Source organism: Schistocerca serialis, chromosome 2 (assembly GCF_023864345.2).
Source record: "Schistocerca serialis cubense isolate TAMUIC-IGC-003099 chromosome 2, iqSchSeri2.2, whole genome shotgun sequence".
In the NCBI taxonomy this organism is placed as follows: Eukaryota; Metazoa; Arthropoda; class Insecta; order Orthoptera; family Acrididae; genus Schistocerca; species Schistocerca serialis.
The window spans coordinates 176505859-176513990 of NC_064639.1; the positions used below are offsets into that span (position 1 = coordinate 176505859).

Here is an 8132-nt window from a genome sequence, read left to right on the forward strand (position 1 = left end):
TTACTGCTGATATTTGACTTCATCGGCTTGGATTTCGTCCACGCACGACAAGTTTCACGACGTATTTCCTCGGCTGATTCTGGCGGAAGTCGAGCTGCAACCTGTTCAACCGCACTAAAATTTCTGCGACCGGAGTGAACTTGGGGGTGGGAGCGAAGTTGAGACCTTTCTGCAAAACTGAGACCGCATCATCACTCAACACCATGCCACTCAAATTGATGACAGACTTGCACGGAACCTGCAGAGATGGTTTGTCAAGGAGACATGAGAACTTAGCTGTTTGACGTCCCGTGGGCTTCTTATGGGCGGAATCAGCTGACACCCAGGTGACACCATCAATCCAATCCCAGGAAAAAGAAGTGAACTTACTAGCCAGTTGCAAATGTAGCTTGAGTAATTCCTGTGAGATAAACTCAAGGCTCCGGCGGGTGAATTGCACTCTCTCACGTACCAACGCGAGGCTGGCTCTTTTCTTGATTCTCTTAGCTGCTGCAGAATCGATGTGATGCATAACCTTAGCAAAATTTGGAACAACATTCTCGGAACGACATCTCAAGAGTACTTAGCAAACGACATCTACGGTGGCGCAACTGTTCAAATTTCTTCAAGCTGCGATACATCTCCTCCCCGTAAAGGTGTATGATGTGATTCTTGAGTTTCTCCCGGCGTATTTGATAATCAAAATATCCACGGGTGTGCTGCCGGTCTATAGTGTCCAACGGGCACAATATTTAGGCGATCATACATGTCGCCATCATCAGGTGAACTGACGGACTGAGCTCCTGTGAACGTGCCGGCACGGAGATCCGTACGCTATGGCTGCTCAGAGGGAACTGGGTTCGGTCGCGGCGGCGGCGGACGATTTAAATACCCTCCGCCCGTGGCGTGCTCCCTCCGCCGTCCGCGCCCCACGCCACGGTCGCGCGGTGGAACAGATTGCGACGGCGTCTGAGATGACGTCGGTGTGATGGCTCTGTCCGCCGTGGTCGTCACAACTATAGGTTTGCTCGATTTACTCTTGATTAACCGAATCGCTGGTTCCCAAGCCTTGCTAAGATTATAGCCACAGTCTCGGTTTATGAGGTAGTCATTGGTGCGAATTTCAACGGCCTCTCTAACAACGCTGTCGCAGTATCTCGACGTCTGTACCAGAATCCTCGTCTGGTCATACTCCATGGCGTGATTTTCCGACAAACAATGTTCAGCGACCGCCGACTTGCTCGGATACATCAGTCGAGTGTGCCTCTGGTGTTCACGGCATCGATCCTCGACGGTACGCATCGTCTGACCAATATACGACTTGCCACATTGACACGGAATCTGGTACACGCCGGCCTTCCTCAAACCGAGGTCATCTTTGGCGCTCCCCACCAGTGCACGAGTTTTATTTGGAGGACAAAACACAGTTCCGACCTGGTGTTTCTTCAGAATGCGGGCGATTTTCCCCGAGAGTGCGCCTGTGTATGGAATAAATGCAGTGCCTACCTCCTCCCTCGTGACTTCATCCATCTCAACAGGTTGTGCTGCAGTGGTTGGGCGGAGAGCACGTTGAATCTGCCACTCTGAGTACCCATTTTTTCGAAATACAGTTCTCAGGTGTTCCAATTCCTGGGTAGACTCTCTGCGTCAGAGATAGTGCGCGCCATATGTACTAGAGTTTTAAGTACCCCGTTCCTCTGTGAAGGGTGGTGGCAGCTGTCTGCGTGCAAATACAGATCAGTGTACGTTGTCTTCCGATACACCCCATGAACTAGGGTGCCGTCAGCCCTTCTCTTGACCAAGACGTCAAGGAAAGGTAATTTACCCTCCGTTTCAGTCTCCATAGTGAATTTGATGTTGGGGTGTATGGAGTTTAGATGTGTAAGGAAGTCAAGGAGTTTATCCATACCATGTGGCCAGATGACGAACGTGTCGTCCACGTAACGGAAAAAGCAAGTAGGTTTCCATACGGATGACGACAGGGCTTCCTCCTAGAAGTTCTCCATGTACAAATTCGCTACCTCTGGTGAGAGTGGGCTACCCATGGCGACTCCTTCCGTTTGTTCGTAGTATTCTCCATTAAAAAGAAAATACGTGGAAGTCAAGACATGCCTAAAAAGTTCAGTGGTCTTCTCGTCAAACTTCTGACTAATCAATTCTAGTGACTCTCGAAGGGGTACCCTCGTAAACAAGGAAACGACGTCAAAACTCACCATGATATCTGACTCATCCAGCCTGAAGCCATCAAGGCGTTTAACAAAATTCACGGAATTACGGATGTGATGAGGGCATTTACCCACATAAGGACTTAATATTCCCGTCAGGTATTTGGCCAACAAATATGTCGGTGCCCTGATGGTGCTGACAGTGGGGCGTAATGGTACCCCGTGACTGTGGCTATAATCTTAGCAAGGCTTGGGAACCAGCGATTCGGTTAATCAAGAGTAAATCGAGCAAACGTATAGTTGTGACGACCACGGCGGACAGAGCCATCACACCGACGTCATCTCAGACGCCGTCGCAATCTGTTCCACCGCGCGACCGTGGCGCGGGGCGCGGACGGCGGAGGGAGCGCGCCGCGGGCGGAGGGTATTTAAATCGTCCGCCGCCGCGACCGAACCCAGTTCCCTCTGAGCAGCCATAGCGTACGGATCTCCGTGCCGGCACGTTCACAGGAGCTCAGTCCGTCAGTTCACCTGATGATGGCGACATGTATGATCGCCTAAATATTGTGCCCGTTGGACACTATAGACCGGCAGCACACCCGTGGATATTTTGATTATCAAATACGCCGGGAGAAACTCAAGAAGCACATTATTATTATTGGTCATCATGACCTATTTAGGTCCCACGACAGTGTATCAAAAAATTATAAATAACATCCGCAAGCATTCACTTTTTAATGATATTTTATTGAAAATGAATATCTTTCTGTTGTCGATAAAATATTATTCAAAAGAGAAACTGGGAGAAGAAATTATCTGTGACAGATGCTTATGGTTTGACCTCGTGCTGACCGTGACTAAAGGAATTTCATTTCATGTTTTTTGCTACAGATCAGTAGCACATGTAAACATGATCGTCACTGTTCATGAGGAGTTGCTACTACTGAACGTCATTTCCACTGCAGTTTAAAGATTTATCGGATTCTTGAATGAAGCTTCCAGAAAGATTAACGGAACTTGAAAATTATCGTTGGCAACACTAGTAACTCATGGAGGCACAAGAATCCAGGCCCAGAAGGAAAACGCGTTTCCATTGTTGTGCGCTTGAAGTTTTCGCAGAGCTTTCAGGTGATATGCCAGTGAGGTGTTGTTAGAGTACGTGGGGATCGTGTTTAGTGTACAGTGTTCTGATTATTTTCAAAGCTCTTGAAGTGAATCTTATATGCAAAATACAATCGAATAAAATAGACAGATTTATGAAAAATAAGCATGCCTTCGAAGATTCCGATTGCGGAATGAACAAACGCTAGCTGCAAGTAAAAAAACCAAAATAGTGTCTACTCCTAAGTTACTTAAGCTGTGGTTTCATTTGGACTAGGAGTGAAGATTATCCTTTCCCACTATGCTTAGTATGTAGGTATAAAATGGTAAATCAGGAAAAATTTTAAATCAATGCACATTTTCAAGATAAACCCAGAAGCCATTTCAAGAGATTGTCTGACAGCCAACAAGGGCAAAAAATTCTTCTAAAAGTGTAATGTATGTTTCTGAGAAAGCTCTGATCGCTTTCTACCAAATCTGAACTAATAGCAAAGATTATGACAGCTCAAACTATATATGAGTCACTTATTCTGCCTGCTGAAAAAAAAGTGAAAAAGTGGTTATGGCGATGCTAGGATATGAAGCAGCTATGACAATAAGCAATATCCTTTTGTCGAATGATTCTGATCACAGGCGTATTATAGAAATGTCTAGTGAGACTTGAGATTTTTTTTTTTACTTTATTGTTATTTGAAAACCTGTGCAACAGGCAGGCTGTCAGCAGCACACTACGCTGCTCTTCAGCCATAGAATATACAAGGAGCAAAATCAGTGAGAAGACACATAAGGTACAGAACGGTGGGCAATAAAACAGGAGACACATAGAGACAAACACGGAGCCGTTCACACTCGTCGATAATGCACACTGCTAACTGATGAGACGACGCACAAACACTGAAGATGACGATGCCTCTGGTGAACGATGGAGTGTGACGTTGAACACTGAACACTAAACACGACGGCACACACGAAACACTGATGGCGGTGATCTCCGGCGCGCGAATGTCCACTTAGCGTGTGTGAGTCCGGGGACCTGCCAAGAGGGGAACAGGGGTGAGGTGGGGGAGAGGGGAGAAAAAGGACACCAATGGCTGAGGAGACGGGGGCAGGAGGAGAGGGACAGGGGAGGGGAGGCCCAGGGGAGGAGGGGGAGAAAAGGAGGAGGCAGGGAAAAGGGAGAGAAGGGAGGGAGGGTGCCCAGAGGAGCAAGCACAGGAGGAGGGCAGGAGGATCAAAGTTGGTAGGAGGGGTAGATGGAGGGGAGGAGGGCATGATCAGGGAGGGGGAGCTGGCGGAAGCCACCTTGGGAGAGGGTAAGGAGGATGGAGAGATGGAGACCGGGTGGGACGTGCGAATACAGGCGCGGCAGTGGGCTGGGGTGGGAGAGGATCGGGGAGACGAGCGGGTGAGGAGGATCGAGTTTGCGGGAGGTGTACAAGAGCCGTATCCTTTCAAGGAAAAGGAGGAGGTGGGGGAAGGGAATGAGATCGTACAGGAGCCGCGTGGGGGAGGGGAGACGGATGCGATAGGCGAGGCGGAGAGCATGACGTTCAAGGATTTGGAGGGATTTATAAAAGGTAGGGAGGGCGGAGATCCAAGCCGGATGGGCATAACAAAGGATAGGGCGGATGAGGGATTTATAGGTGTGGAGGATGGTGGAGGGGTCCAGACCCCACGTACGGCCGGAGAGGAGCTTGAGGAGACTGAGTCGGGAGCGTGCCTTGGCTTGGATTGTCCGGAGGTGGGGAGTCCGGGAGAGGCGACGGTAGGGGGTGACGCCAAGGTACTTAAGGGTGGGAGTGAGGGCGATAGGACGGCCATAGATGGTGAGATAGAAATCAAGAGACTGAGAAAAAGTCTGCAGTAATAAATGCAGTCACTCAAACTTCGCATTACGAGCTGATGAATCAACAGACATTACCAACCAAGATCAACTCTTAGCATTTGTCCATTTCATTAATAAAGATCAAATAGTAAATCAGTTTCTTTTTTGCAAAGAATTATATGTGTCTACTAATGGTGAGGGCGTTTACAACGTTTTAAGCGATTATCTGAACAAGTGGCAGTTAACTTGGAAGTCGTGTGTAGGCATTCGTACAGATGGCGCCCCTTCAATTATAGGCTGTGTTAAGGGCCTTGCTTCTTTTGTAAAAAGACAAAATGAAGTTGTTATCGTAGCTCACTGCTTTCTTCGTAGGGAAGTCTTAATAGCAAAAACATAGGGAGAAAAACTGAGAGAAGTCTTAGAGCAAGTTGTTAAGATGGTAAATTTTATAAAACAATGCCTGTTAAAAGCCGTTTATTCGAAAAATTTTTTTTCGATATGGAGTCAGAACACAGACGGTTCCTTTGACACACAGATGTCAGGTTGATCTACGTCAAGAACGCTCCTTTGGAGTGAATTTTTGATGGCCAGATCGCAGTATTTGCCCGATATATTTCAGCGCTTCAATATTTTGAACACTAGCGTGCAAGAATAAGAGGAAAATATCCTCATATCCACCGACAAAATTAAAGCGTTTCACAGAAAACTACAAATATGGAAAAGAATAGCTGTTCAAGGTAACTTGGAAATGTTCCCGTTGGTAAGGAGTACGTGCACAAATGAAATACTTACAACAGTAGTAGATCATTTAATAAGTTTAGAAGAGAAACTTAGTTCATATTTTCTATCCCTCAACACTGAACAGTACGTCTGGATTCGAAATCCTTTCATGAAAACTTCAGGTGATTTCGGCTAACATTAACAGAAGGAAAACTGGCAGTTACAATTACTGATCGTGGGCTGATGATTAAACATAAGGAATTGTCTCTTGAAGCCTTTTGGATTCCTATAGAAGAAAAATATGTAAAAATGGCTTTTCGACTTCACGTTTAGGATTTTCTGCCCTCACCAGAAACAAATGTAAAAAGAGAGGAACTCTTCAATGTGTTTTCGAGCAAATGAGAGTTTTGTCTTTCAAATGTATCTCCAAACGCGGAAGAAATTGCGGGGACACATCAGGCTCATATTTCTCATAAACACTAGAAAGTGTAGACGTAAGGTACGTTTCATTTGTATTACAATATTACGTTTCTCTATAATTCTAATTAATCGTTAGTTTTATTGCATTATTTCATTTCAATACGTTTCACTTAGCTAAATTTCTCTTGCATATCGTCATGGCAGGGTAGGAGGCAACACGGCCCTCAGCCTTCGGATTTGGGTGACAATCGTGCTTCGTGAATCTCTCACATTTCCTATACAAAAATAATTTCTTCATATTTGATAACATATGTTTTTATTAATATAAGTTGTATTTTCTGTGGTCTGGATGCAAAATTCAAAATAAAATGATTAATCGTTATTTTATCACAGTATTTATTTCCTGTGCCAGCGACCTTGCCGCAATGGTAACACCGGTTTCCGTCAGATCACCGAAATTAAGCGCTGTCGACCTTGGCTAGCACTTGGATGGGTGACCATCCGGCCTGCCGAGCGCTGTTGGCAAGCGGGATGCACTCAGCCCTTGTGAGGCAAACTGGGGAGCTACTTGATTGAGAAGTAGCGGCTCCGGTCCCGTAAACTAACATACGGCAGGGAAATAGGTGTGCTGACCACATGCCCCTCTCCATATCCGCATACAGTGACGCCTGTGTGCCGAGGATGACACGGCGTCCGGTCGGTACCGTTAAGCCTTTCAAGGCCTGTTCGGACGGAGTTTAGTTTAGTTTTAGTCTATGAAAGCTTGGTTTGTAGATCAGATGTTACACTTTTCTTACATGGGGTAACATAGCTTTTTAAGAGACAGGCACGGCGGAACTTGCAGGAACAGGCGCTCCGTGGAACTCGCAGGAAGAAACGGTCACGCAGTTTCCAACTTTTCAATACACGTTGTGAATAGAGAAGTCATCATATATTCCGATATGATTACATTTTAAGAGACAGAAGAGTCTGAGTCTGCTAGGAGGAACACGTATTGTGATATTAGTGGAATCCTATTGTTCGTTATTACAAAATACGCAAATTTTGCAAGTTGTAATGTGCAGTTAGTTTTAAAATTACGGGTATTCTCCAATTTAGCAGGTCTTCCGTCAATCGGGCTTGTATTTTTGATTTTGGTTTTTGCGACAGCGCAACAGAGACGAACGTAAGCCCTGAAGAGTGACCTGCACAACTTTGTGTGGTAGGAAAGTTGCGGTTGTGAGTGGCTATTATTTTCTTTGTTTTGTTCCCCGTTAGGCCAGAATATATTCTAGAAAATGCGTTGGTATTGTTAGCGTCAAAGTCATTCCAGTAAAAATTTGCGTTACAGCGTATTATTTACTTTTTTTCAGAGTCTAATGGCATAAACTCCAATAAAAAGCACTCCGTCTTCAGGCCACGAGCGGTCTACCAGGACCATCCGAGCGCCGTGTCATCCTCAGTGGAGGATGCGGATTTGAGGGGCGTGGGTCAGCACACCGCTCTTCCGGTCGTTATGATGGTATTCTTGAACAAAGCCGCTACTATTCGGTCGAGTAGCTCCTCAATTGGCATCACGAGGCACCCCTAAAATTGGCAACAGCGCATGGCGGCCTGGATGGTCACCCATCCAAGTGCCGACCACGCCCAACAGCGCTTAACTTTGGTGATCTCACGGGAACCGGTGTATCCACTGCGGCAATGCCGTTGCCCAGGCATAAATTCCAATACGTATTATTATTCTGATTCAGTCCAGATATTGTAACCACTGTCGCATTTCCGTCAGTGTTAGGAAATATTTCAGTAATTCTTCCTTTCATCATAATATTTAATTATCACTGTTTGAAATATTTAAGAAAAAATTATAACCGAAGCAAGTAAAATGACGAAGAACATGAAGTTGTAAGAGACCAAAGCTGTAATAGCGTAGTTTGCTTTTTCTG

At 45.9% G+C, this 8132-nt stretch overlaps 1 pseudogene; it reads right to left on the minus strand.

Moving 5' to 3' along the window:
• Positions 1-7783: 7783 nt before the first annotated feature.
• Positions 7784-7901, minus strand: LOC126458828 (5S ribosomal RNA; annotated as a pseudogene).
• Between the last annotated feature and the right edge of the window lie 231 nt (positions 7902-8132).